This window comes from Myotis davidii, unplaced genomic scaffold (assembly GCF_000327345.1).
Source record: "Myotis davidii unplaced genomic scaffold, ASM32734v1 scaffold73, whole genome shotgun sequence".
Taxonomy (NCBI): Eukaryota; Metazoa; Chordata; class Mammalia; order Chiroptera; family Vespertilionidae; genus Myotis; species Myotis davidii.
In genome coordinates this window covers 5,040,101-5,050,707 of record NW_006286675.1, presented here as the reverse complement: position 1 = coordinate 5,050,707, position 10,607 = coordinate 5,040,101, and the positions used below count along the sequence as shown (strand labels likewise).

General features: G+C 40.8%; 1 long non-coding RNA gene across 1 annotated transcript in view; it reads left to right on the top strand.

Annotated features, from left to right (window-relative positions):
- The window catches only part of LOC107182220, a 9,693-nt gene extending 3,165 nt beyond the window's left edge, over nt 1–6,528 (top strand). The window contains exon 3 of the long non-coding RNA XR_001512937.1: nt 6,518–6,528. This is a non-coding gene — a long non-coding RNA (uncharacterized LOC107182220). The remainder of the gene's footprint in view (nt 1–6,517) is intronic.
- The last annotated feature ends 4,079 nt before the right edge of the window (nt 6,529–10,607 follow it).

Here is a 10,607-nt window from a genome sequence, read left to right as displayed (position 1 = left end):
TCGCTAATGACTGATTACTATAATCGTGTTGCATTCATTTCCCTTATGTGCCTTATGCACAAGCGCACCATTTCTCTCCACTAATACTAGCAGCGAATATTTTAGCAGCCATTTACCGTGTTAATAGTCTTGTGCTGACTTGTTTGGCGTGCGCAACAGGAAATATTTCACTTTCGGAGAACAAGAAAAATAGGTTTATTTGCGTTACATTTATTAATTTGTGCAGTTATTCAGTATCTGGTAAGTTAATATTCAAGAAAAAATATTAATTTTTATTAAAATGTTCTATTATTTTATGTTAACAGTTACTCATTTATTTCAGCCCTTTGTATTCAGCATGTCTCTATTGAAATAAACCTACATTTCTATGAAAATTGAAGCTTTTGTTTTTTTGCAGCCCACATAAACTTAAACCTTGTTTGTTTGGCCCGTGTTAGCCTTTGAGTTTGACATGTTTGACCTAGAATATCTCAAGATCCAGAATAGGTCCCTTCTCTTCAAGGAATAGTATACGTAAAGCGAGGGGGTATAGGATCATGTTAAACTTCTTAAATGTGAACTGTTTTCTTCCCTCCTTTCTGTCTCCTCCCTTCTTTCCCTCCCTCCCATTTGTCCCCTCCATCTCTCCCTCCCCAAAAAGAAAAAGACATTATGTAGGTGAGTATTGTTGGTAGTAGTTGAGGTTGCTAGAAAGGGTCACGTCATTAGGGATTTTTGTTCCTGATACACATTTGTTATCCAAGGATTTCCCTTCTTTGTTCTCTAGGGGATTTCATTCGCTTCTTTTTTGTTAATGCCCTAGTTTCTCTATCCCAAGTCTTTCTCTTTCTTGATTTATTCTTATTCAAGTAACAAATTCCTTGAGAAAGAAATCATGAAGGGTAAAATTTCTGTAACTATGAATGTCAGAAAACACTACTTAACTACTACCCTTCATTGATAGTTTTGCTGATTATTCGAAGTTTGAGGTAACTTTCCATCAGAATTTAGAAGGCTTTGCTCTATTTTAACTTTTAGTATTGAGAAATTTGAAGCCTTTCTGGTTTCTGGTCCTTTGTATTTTTTCTCTAGAAGTATATAGAATCTTTTTGTCCTCCATTATAAAATTTGAGGTACTAGGCATTCATTCGATGGGCTCTTTTCTGGTTGTTTTTTCCCCTTGTGTGTTTTGATCTTTATTATCCATCTTAGAGGCTCTCCTAAAATGTCTGGTAATTCTGGGCAGTCTGCTTATTTTTAAAAGGATAGGATTAAACAGCTGATTGGAATCTTTGAGTGCTTGGGTTAGTCTTGTCTTTGAGCTTCATTTTAAGGGAGGGGAACTCGTGTCAGTTTCTTTGAGTCTGGTTGCCTAGCTATGGAACGGGTTGTTGGTCTCCGCATTCGAGCACTTAGTATAGTTTTTAGAATGGAATCTATGCTCTAAACTGTACACCAGTCTAGAGATCTTCTATTTGACCTTTTCCAGGAATAAAAGGTATTGGGCCTTCTTATTTAGAAGCATTTCAAGCCCTGGCCAGTGTGGCTCAGTTAGCTGGAGCATCATCCTATACACCAAAAGGTCATGGGTTTGATTCCCGGATTAAAATAATAAAAATAAAATAAATTTTTTTTTTTTTAAAAGAAGCACTTAGGGGGCTCCTGGCAATTAGGCTGCTGAATTATACTTATCTTTGAAGGAGTATGAAGATCACAAAATAATCTCACTTACCCTGCTGATGAAATGCTGACCTGATAGGAAATTCTTATAAAAGTTACACCCACTGGTGTTGCCTTTATCAATCTGTATCTTTACCCTTTTCTACACTTTTAGAACTCTGTCTTCTAAGAAGATGAAGTAGTTGCACAGCCTGCCCTTTCCGGGTTAAACCTCCCCTCCACCACCTCCCAGAAAAGATCAGAGAAAATAGATAGCAACAATAGCTTTTAGAAAACAAGCTTACTTTAAAACAAAAATTCACCCAAGTCCAGTTTTAAAGTATTAAAAACATGACAGTAGCAGCACTCATACATAATTCTTTTAATATATTTTATTGATTTTTTACAGAGAGGAAAGGAGAGAGATAGAAATAGAGAGTTAGAAACATCGATGAGAGAGAAACATCGATCAGCTGCCTCCCGCACATCCCCCACTGGGGAAGTGCGTGCAACCCAGGTACATGCCCTTGACCGGAATCGAACCTGGGACCTTTCAGTCCGCAGGCCGACGCTCTATCCACTGAGCCAAACCGGTTTCGGCTCATACATAATTCTTAACCTTTTAACCCAGTAATCAATCCCAAGCCTAGGGTTTTAAGCAATGTCTATATTCCTGTGTTTATTTCAGGTTCTCTGTTAGGATAAATAAGGTGATTTCAGAAATTTTAAAATTTGAAAAAATATAAAAATATGTGGTAATAGGTAAGCGTAGATAATAATAAGTTACATCCAACACAAGAGTATGATTAGGCAAACAATTGTCAAATATTTAAAATTATTTAGGAAGAATAATGGAGCATAGGATTTGGATTGGGAATGCAATTGTGCATACATATAGACAAGGATTAATGTGACACTAGCCCCAAAAGCACCATTGCCAAATAGTGAAAGAAAGATCCATGGCTCAGCTAGCAGGACTGCCCACTTCATGTGAATTAGGGGAAAGCCTTTCCTCCAGGCTAATGATGTCTGTGTATTGGGTACATGGCTGAATTTCTACCCTGTTTCATTTTCTATGTTGGGAGTCTTGTGTAGCTCAGAAGTTATAACAATACCAGAGGCCTGATGCATGAGATTTGTGCAAGGGGCTTGGCCCTCGCAGCCTCACGGCCCTGCCCACTGGTCATTCGGTAGGTCTTCCGGGAGGTCACCCCCCCCTCTAATTAGCATATTAGCTCTTTATTATATAGGATCATTTTCTATGTGTTAGACACAGCGCTAAGTGCCTTACAAACATTTTTTAACAACTTTCATAGCAACTCAGTGAGGTATTATCCCTTTTTTTACACTTAATTCTTCAACCCAGACATTTTCTGAACTCCATAATTCTCTATCTATTGTCTATGTGGTTTATTTGCAAAAAGCAGCTGGAGGAATCCTCGTCTGCTCTGCTCAAAACCTTTCCATGGCTTTTTTGTTTCACTCAGTAAAAGGCAAAATCCTTACAGTGCAGTATGTTATCTGCATTGTCTCCCCTGCCCCCAACTGTACTCTCAGTTCACTGAACTCCATGATCTCTTTGGTATTCCTTGTACACAGGACACTCCTGCTCTAGGGTTTTCACTGGCTGTTCTCCCAGATATCTGCAAGTTGAACTCCCTGACTTCTAAGTCTTGGCTCAACTGTTACCTCCTTACTGAGGCCTACTCTGACCTCACTATATAAGTTGCAACCTGCCTCTCTTTCTTCAGTACTTATTACCCACTATTGTATTATATATCTTACTTTATTGTGTGTCCCTCCACTAGAAGATATGCTTCTCCTGAAATTAGGGATCTCATGCATCGGGCCTCTGGTATTGTTATAACTTCTGAGCTACACAAGACTCCCAACATAGAAAATGAAACAGGGTAGAAATTCAGCCATGTACCCAATACACAGACATCATTAGCCTGGAGGAAAGGCTTTCCCCTAATTCACATGAAGTGGGCAGTCCTGCTAGCTGAGCCATGGATCTTTCTTTCACTATTTGGCAATGGTGCTTTTGGGGCTAGTGTCACATTAATCCTTGTCTATATGTATGCACAATTGCATTCCCAATCCAAATCCTATGCTCCATTATTCTTCCTAAATAATTTCAGTGAGGTACCCGAAGCATCTAGAACAGTGTCTGGTGCATAGTAGGTACTTGATAATGTTTATTGCATGAATGAATGATCGAGTGAGAATATTTTTGTGATGGAAGTCAAGCAATTAAGCAAAGGCCACACAGCTAATAAAAGTTGTAGGTAGATTTTGAACTGATATGCATGTATTGTGCTTCTAATATTAGAAAATGATATTTTATATTAGGTTAGGGATGAGTAAGATTATAAGTAACATTTTTCCTTTATTTTTCTCCCCAAACTTAATTCTTAAATCATATTCTAAATAAAAGTATAATTTTTAAAAAGTTACCAGAGTGGAAGGAAAGAGCAACTATCAGGAAGCAGGCAGCCACAAGGTTGAAATCTGGCACCTCATCTGAGCAACAGCTTGTCTCACAAATGCACCGATCTTATCTCCCCTTAGAATAAAGATGGTTTGATAAAACCTTAGTAAAACTTGTGAGTGCTTTTGACCTTAGATATTCTCTCAGTAATCTTGGTTGTTCCCTGCCTTACTATGTTATCTTGGATAATTTTATTTAACCTTTTTGGTCCTTAGTTTCCTAATCGCCAAAATCAGAATACAGAGTTGGGAATATTAAATGAGATTATGTATGTAAAGAACAAACTTCTTACGAAAAGAACCTCAGTATTATCATTAATGTTGCTGCTTAGTTGGTACAGAATTTGAAGAAAAAAAATTTAGCGGATATATCTTGTTGCATAGTGAGTTGGCAGGTATTAAAATAAAGAGCAAACCAGTATTGTTATTGTTTAGATAGCCAAACAGCCTTTCTTATATATTTGTGTTTTTTAATGGATGCTTGCTTGTGGTTATAATTTTCTATTACAGGGTTTCATGATGGCAGCAGAGTAGGTGGATCTTCCTTGCACTTCCTCCCAGAACCATACTGGAAATAAAACTAAATTGGAGAACCTGTTGGTGTGGCTCAGTGGTTGAGTGTCAACCTATGAACCTGAAGGTCATGGTTTGATTCCCAGTCAGCGCACATGTTCGATCCCCAATAGGAGGCATGCAGGAGGCGTGCAGGAGGCAGCCGATCAATGATTCTCTCGCATCATTGATGTTTCTATTTCTCTCTTCCTCTCTGAAATCAATAAAAAATATATTTAAAAAAAACTAAATTGGGTAACATTCACCTTGAATTATCAACTGAAGACTAGCTGAAGAGGAGACTTTTAAAAAACAAGGAAGGGCAGAAACCATCTTGAGACTGCACCTGCACAGCAGTTCTCAATGATTGGTCGGGGCTGAGCCTCACAGTCAGCCAGCTTGAGCGGAGAATCCCACCCACGAACGGGACAACAACATTTAGGACCCAATTACAACAGGAGAGCCCAAATAATCCACACAAGGGACATTTCTAGAGCAGCCAGCTCAGGAGATCAAAGAGACTGCATCACTGAGTCACATAGGGCACTTACTACATGAGGCCACCCACAAAGAATGGGAGTCATAGCAGTTTCTGTCTAATACTGTGGTCGGCAAACTGTGGCTCGCGAGCCACATGCAGCTCTTTGGCCCCTTGAGTGTGGCTCTTCCACAGAATACCATGTGTGGGCGCGCATGTACAGTGCGAAGTTGACTTAAAACTTTAAGTTTATTAAGCTAATTTTAGGGAACGTTGTGGAGTGAAAGATGTAGTGTCGAGGATTGAGAAAGGTATGTTGAGATGGTTTGGACATATAGAGAGGATGAGTGAAAGGGATAGATGAAACAAGTATACAAGACGAGTGTGGATGCGAGAGTTGGAAGGGGTTGACCTCAGCAAACGTACCTCAATCAGATTGAGCACGTTTTTAGCAAAGGCCAGCTTAGGAGTACCCTAATTAAGTTAATAACAATGTACCTACCTATATAGTTTAAGTTTAAAATATTTGGCAATCAAAACAAATTTCAGTCGTCGTACTGTTGATATTTGGCTCTGTTGACTAATGAGTTTGCCGACCACTGATCTAGTACATAGAAATAAACACAAAGAGACAGCTAAAATTGGGAGACAAAGAAACAGCCCACATATGAAAGAAAAGTTGGAATCTCCAGAAAAACAGCTAAATGAATTGGAGGCAAGCTATTTATCAGACACAGAGTTCAGAGTAATGTCTATAACAGCCGTGGGCAAACTATGGCCCGCAGGCCAGATCTGGCCCGTTTGAAATGAATAAAACTATTGAAAAAAAAGACCGTACCCTTTTATGTAATGATGTTTACTTTGAATTGGAGTGTTTCACAAACACTCCATCCATGCTTTTGTTCCGGCCCTCCGGTCCAGTTTAAGAAACCATTGTGGCCCTCGAGTCAAAAAGTTTGCCCACCCCTGGTCTATAAGGATGCCCAAGGAATTTAATGACAACTACAAGGAACTTAGTGGGAACTATGTCAGCATGAAAAAGAACATAGAAACCAGGAATAAGAAACCAGGAAGAATTCCATATCTGATATCAAAAATACACAGGATGGGAGTAAAAGTAGGCTGAATGAAGCAGAGGGTAGAATCAGCCATTTGGAAGGCAAGGTAGAAAAAATACCCCCAAAAAACAAAAAAGAAAAAGAAAAAGAAAAAATACCTAATGAGCCCAACAAGAAGAAAAAGTATTTTATTTTATTTATTTATTTATTTATTTTTTAAATATATTTTATTGATTTTTTTACAGAGAGGAAGGGAGAAAGAGAGAGTTAGAAACATCGATGAGAGAGAGACATCGATCAGGTGCCTCCTGCACATCTCCTACTGGGGATGTGCCCACAACCCAGGTACATGCCCTTGACCGGAATCGAACCTGGGACCTTTCAGTCCTCAGGCCGACGCTCTATCCACTGAGCCAAACCGGTTTCGGCGAAAAAGTATTTTAAAAAACAAAGACGAGGATAGTTTAAGGGAAGTTTGGCACAACATGAAATGTAACAATATCTACATCATAGGGTACCAGAAGGATAAGAAAGTGAGCAAGGGATAGAAAACCTGTTTGAAGAAATAATGACAGAAAACTTCCCTAACCTGGTGAAGGGAAAAGTTATACAAGTTCAGGAAGCACTTAGAGTCCCAATCAAGATGAATCCAAAGAGACCCACACTAAGACACATCATAATTAAAATGTCAAAGGTTAAAGACAAAGATAGAATCTTAAGGCAGTAAGAGAGAAACAGTTAGTTACAAGGGAGTTCCCACACGGCTGTCAGCTGGTTTTTCAACAAACACTTCAAGCCAGAAGGGATTGGCATGAAGTATTGAAAGAAATGAAAAGCAAGGACTTGAAACCAAGAGTACTCTATCTAGCAAGGCTAGCATTTAAAATTGAAGATGAAATACATAAAGAGCTTTCCAGACAAAAAAGGCTAAAGGGGTTCATTACCACCAAGCCAGCATTGCAAGAAATATTAAAGGGACTGTTTTAAGAAGAAAAAGAAAGAAAGAGTGAGGGAGGGAGGAACATAGGTATAAAGAAGAAAAAAATGACAATAAATAAGTGCCTATCACTAATAACCTTAAATGTAAATGGATTAAATGCTCCAATCAAAATATATAGGGTAGCTGAATGGATAAGAAAACATGACCCATATGCATGCTGCCTACACGAGACCCACCTCAGAACAAAAGATTTACACAGACTGAAAGTGAAGGGATGGAAAAAAATATTCCATGCATATGGAAACGAAAAAGAAAAGCTGGGGTAGCAATACTCATATCAAAATAGACTTCAAAACAAAGGCCACAACAAGAGACTAAGAAGGTCACTTCATAATACCAAAGGGAGCAATCCAGCAAGAGGTCATAACTCTTGTAAATATATATGCACCCAATATAGGAGGACCTAAGTATATAAAAAACTCATGGTGGACTTTAAGGGGAGATACTGAAAGCAATCTATCTATCTATCTATCTATCTATCTATCTATCTATCATCTATCTATCTATCTTAATTCGGCATTGGACGTCCTCTGAGGGGTCCCAGATTGCGAGAGGGTGCAGGGAGGGCTGAGGGACCCTCCCCCCCATGCACTAATTTCGTGCATTGGACCTCTAGTCTATCTATAATAAAACCCTAATATGCAAATAGAGTGAATGGCCGAACAACCAGTCTCTATGATGTGGGCTGACCACCAGAGGGAACACGCAGAACATGGTGGGTGTCGGCGGCAGAGCGCGAAATATGGCAGGCATCGGCCATGACGGGCTGGTGGAGCAGGTGAACGGGGGCGCCAGACCAAGGTGGGGCACTGGTTGCTGTCATCAGGGCAAGTCTCTGGTGGTTACTGAAAATTCTTCGCTCCCGTGAGCCATAGTCCTGCCTGGTGCTCGCACTTGCTGCAGGTGCCAACCCTGCTTGCACCTGCTGCCAGCGCCAGCCCAAATCACTTGATGCCATCAGTGAGTGCGAGGAATGGCTGCTGGCCCTGATCACCCCTCAGGGCTTCTCCACCTCCCCCTGCTCCTGAAGGGTGATCGGGGCCAGCAGCCGCCTCTCACACCCACTGCCAGTGCCAACCCTGCTCGCAGCTGGAGCCACCACTTGCACCCACTGCTGGTGCCGGTGCCAGCCCGATCGTTCAGCGCTGTCAGCGGGTGCAAGCGATGGCTGCTGGCCCCTATCACCCCTGAGGGCTTCTCCACCTCCCTCTGATCCTGAGTGGTGATTGGAGCAGCAGTCGCTGCTCGCACCTGCTGCTGGTGCCGGCCCCAATCACTCCGCACCGTCAGCAGGTGTGAGCTGCAACGGGAGCGGGACTGCCAGCAGATGGGACTGGGGCTGTGGCAGGAGAGGCTGGGTGGGGCGTGGAGGATTGGCCAAGATTCTATCACATGCCCACTGCAGCCTCGCAGCCCACAGTTCCTTTCAAGGTGCATGAATTCATGCACTGGGCCCCTAGCCTATATATATAAAAGCCTAAGCAACTGAACGACTGGTCGACTGGTCACTGTGACGTGCACTGACCACCAAAGTACAGATGCTCAATGCAAAGGATTGGGCTCCCTCCTGTCTGGATCGGTCCTGTGAGGATCGGGCTCCCTCCTGTCTGGATCGGGCCTGCGGGGGTTGGGTCGAAACCGGCTATCTGACATCCCCCGAGGTGTTCCAGATTGCAAGAGGGTGCAGGCCAGGCCGAAGGACCCCACCAGTGCATGAATGCTTGCACTGGGCCTCTAGTATAATTATAGTAGGGAACTTTAACACCCCACTAACGTCACTGGATAGATCTTCCAGACAAAAATATAAGGGAACACACTAGATCAGATAGATTTAATTGATATTTACAGAACATTTCATCCTAAAGTGGCAGAATATACATCTTCTCAAGTGTGCACAGAACATTCTCAAAGATAGATCACATGTTAGGAACCAAAATAAGTCTTAACAAATTTAAGAAGATTGAAATAACAAGCATCTTGGATTGCAGTGGCATGAACCTAGAAATCAACTACAGTAAAAAAATACCTGGAGGCTAAATAGCATGTTATTAAACAGTGAATGGGTTACCAAGGAGATCAAAGAAGAAATAAAAAAATTACCTGGAATTAAATGAAAATGACACACAACAACCCCAAATCTATGGGGCACAGTGAAAGCAGTTCTGAGAAGGAAGTTTATAGCATTATAAGTCTACCTCAGGAAGCAAGAAAAATCTCAAATATAATTTTACATCTTAAAATTAGCCATTTTACTTAATAATTTACATTAATGTTAATATATTGTGGATTCTACAATTACCATCCCATTGGTTTTGAAGTCTTGGTTGAATAATGCCTATGAGTCAGGTGTCATGCCAAGTTCTGGAAGAACAAAGAAAGTTTGCCATCCCCAAAGAACTTACAATAGGTGGGGAAGCAGACATGTAAATAAATAAATTACAGTACAGAGTGGGAAGTGCTATTAATATACATGTAGGTAATATAAATATGAAAAAGAGACTAATAAATTCCTTATGAATAGCAAAAATAGAAGGGAAGCTTTATCATGGGGAATTTTAGGTTCTTTACCTGAAGAATCTCACAGAGGATCCAAAGCCTCAAAAGAGGCTTACAGAATTTTACTGAGGGGCTGCCCTCAAAAGAATTCCAGAAAACCATTTTGTACATTTTCAGGATTTTGTACGGTATAGAGTCTGGATCTCTTAAGCCATCTAGAGAGAAGGTAAAAAATTGCTAGACTAAATGAGTACTGAATCTTTGTTGTGTGCACTTTGGAGGATTTAGATGGGGGAGGGAATCTACTTTAAGTTCAGTGAAATATAGTTAATACCACCCTCTCATTTGATGTTTTATTTGAAAGCAGAAAAGAAAATCCTCTCAGCAGGCAGGAAACAGAAGGCCCTGGAGCAAAAACGATCATTTTAAGAAATTATAAACGAGAAAGTAAAGGAAGGCCTAACATTGAGAGAAAGATAATATTAGAACTCCACATAGGGCAAAATAATTTAGTAAATGAGATTGTATATATCCTATCTAATAAAAGAGAAACATGGTAATTGGTGTACAACCACTACCCATCCCATTGGCTAATCAGGGGCGATATGCAAATTAACTGCCAGCCAAGATGGCGGCCGACAGCCAGGCAGCTTGAAACTAACATGAGGCTTGCTTGCTTCAGTGACGGAGGAAACAAACGTTCCCCGCCTGCCTTGCAGGCCTCTGAGCCTGCAGTTTGAACACTGTAACAAACATAGAAGCTAAAAAAAATCCCAGAAACCAGCTTTCAGTGAGCTGGGATCTCAGAGCTGGAGTCAGAGCTGGAGTTATACATTGTTTCGAACCGAAACAAACCAGATACCTACTTTCAGCAGCAGAGGCCTGAGAGCTGGCG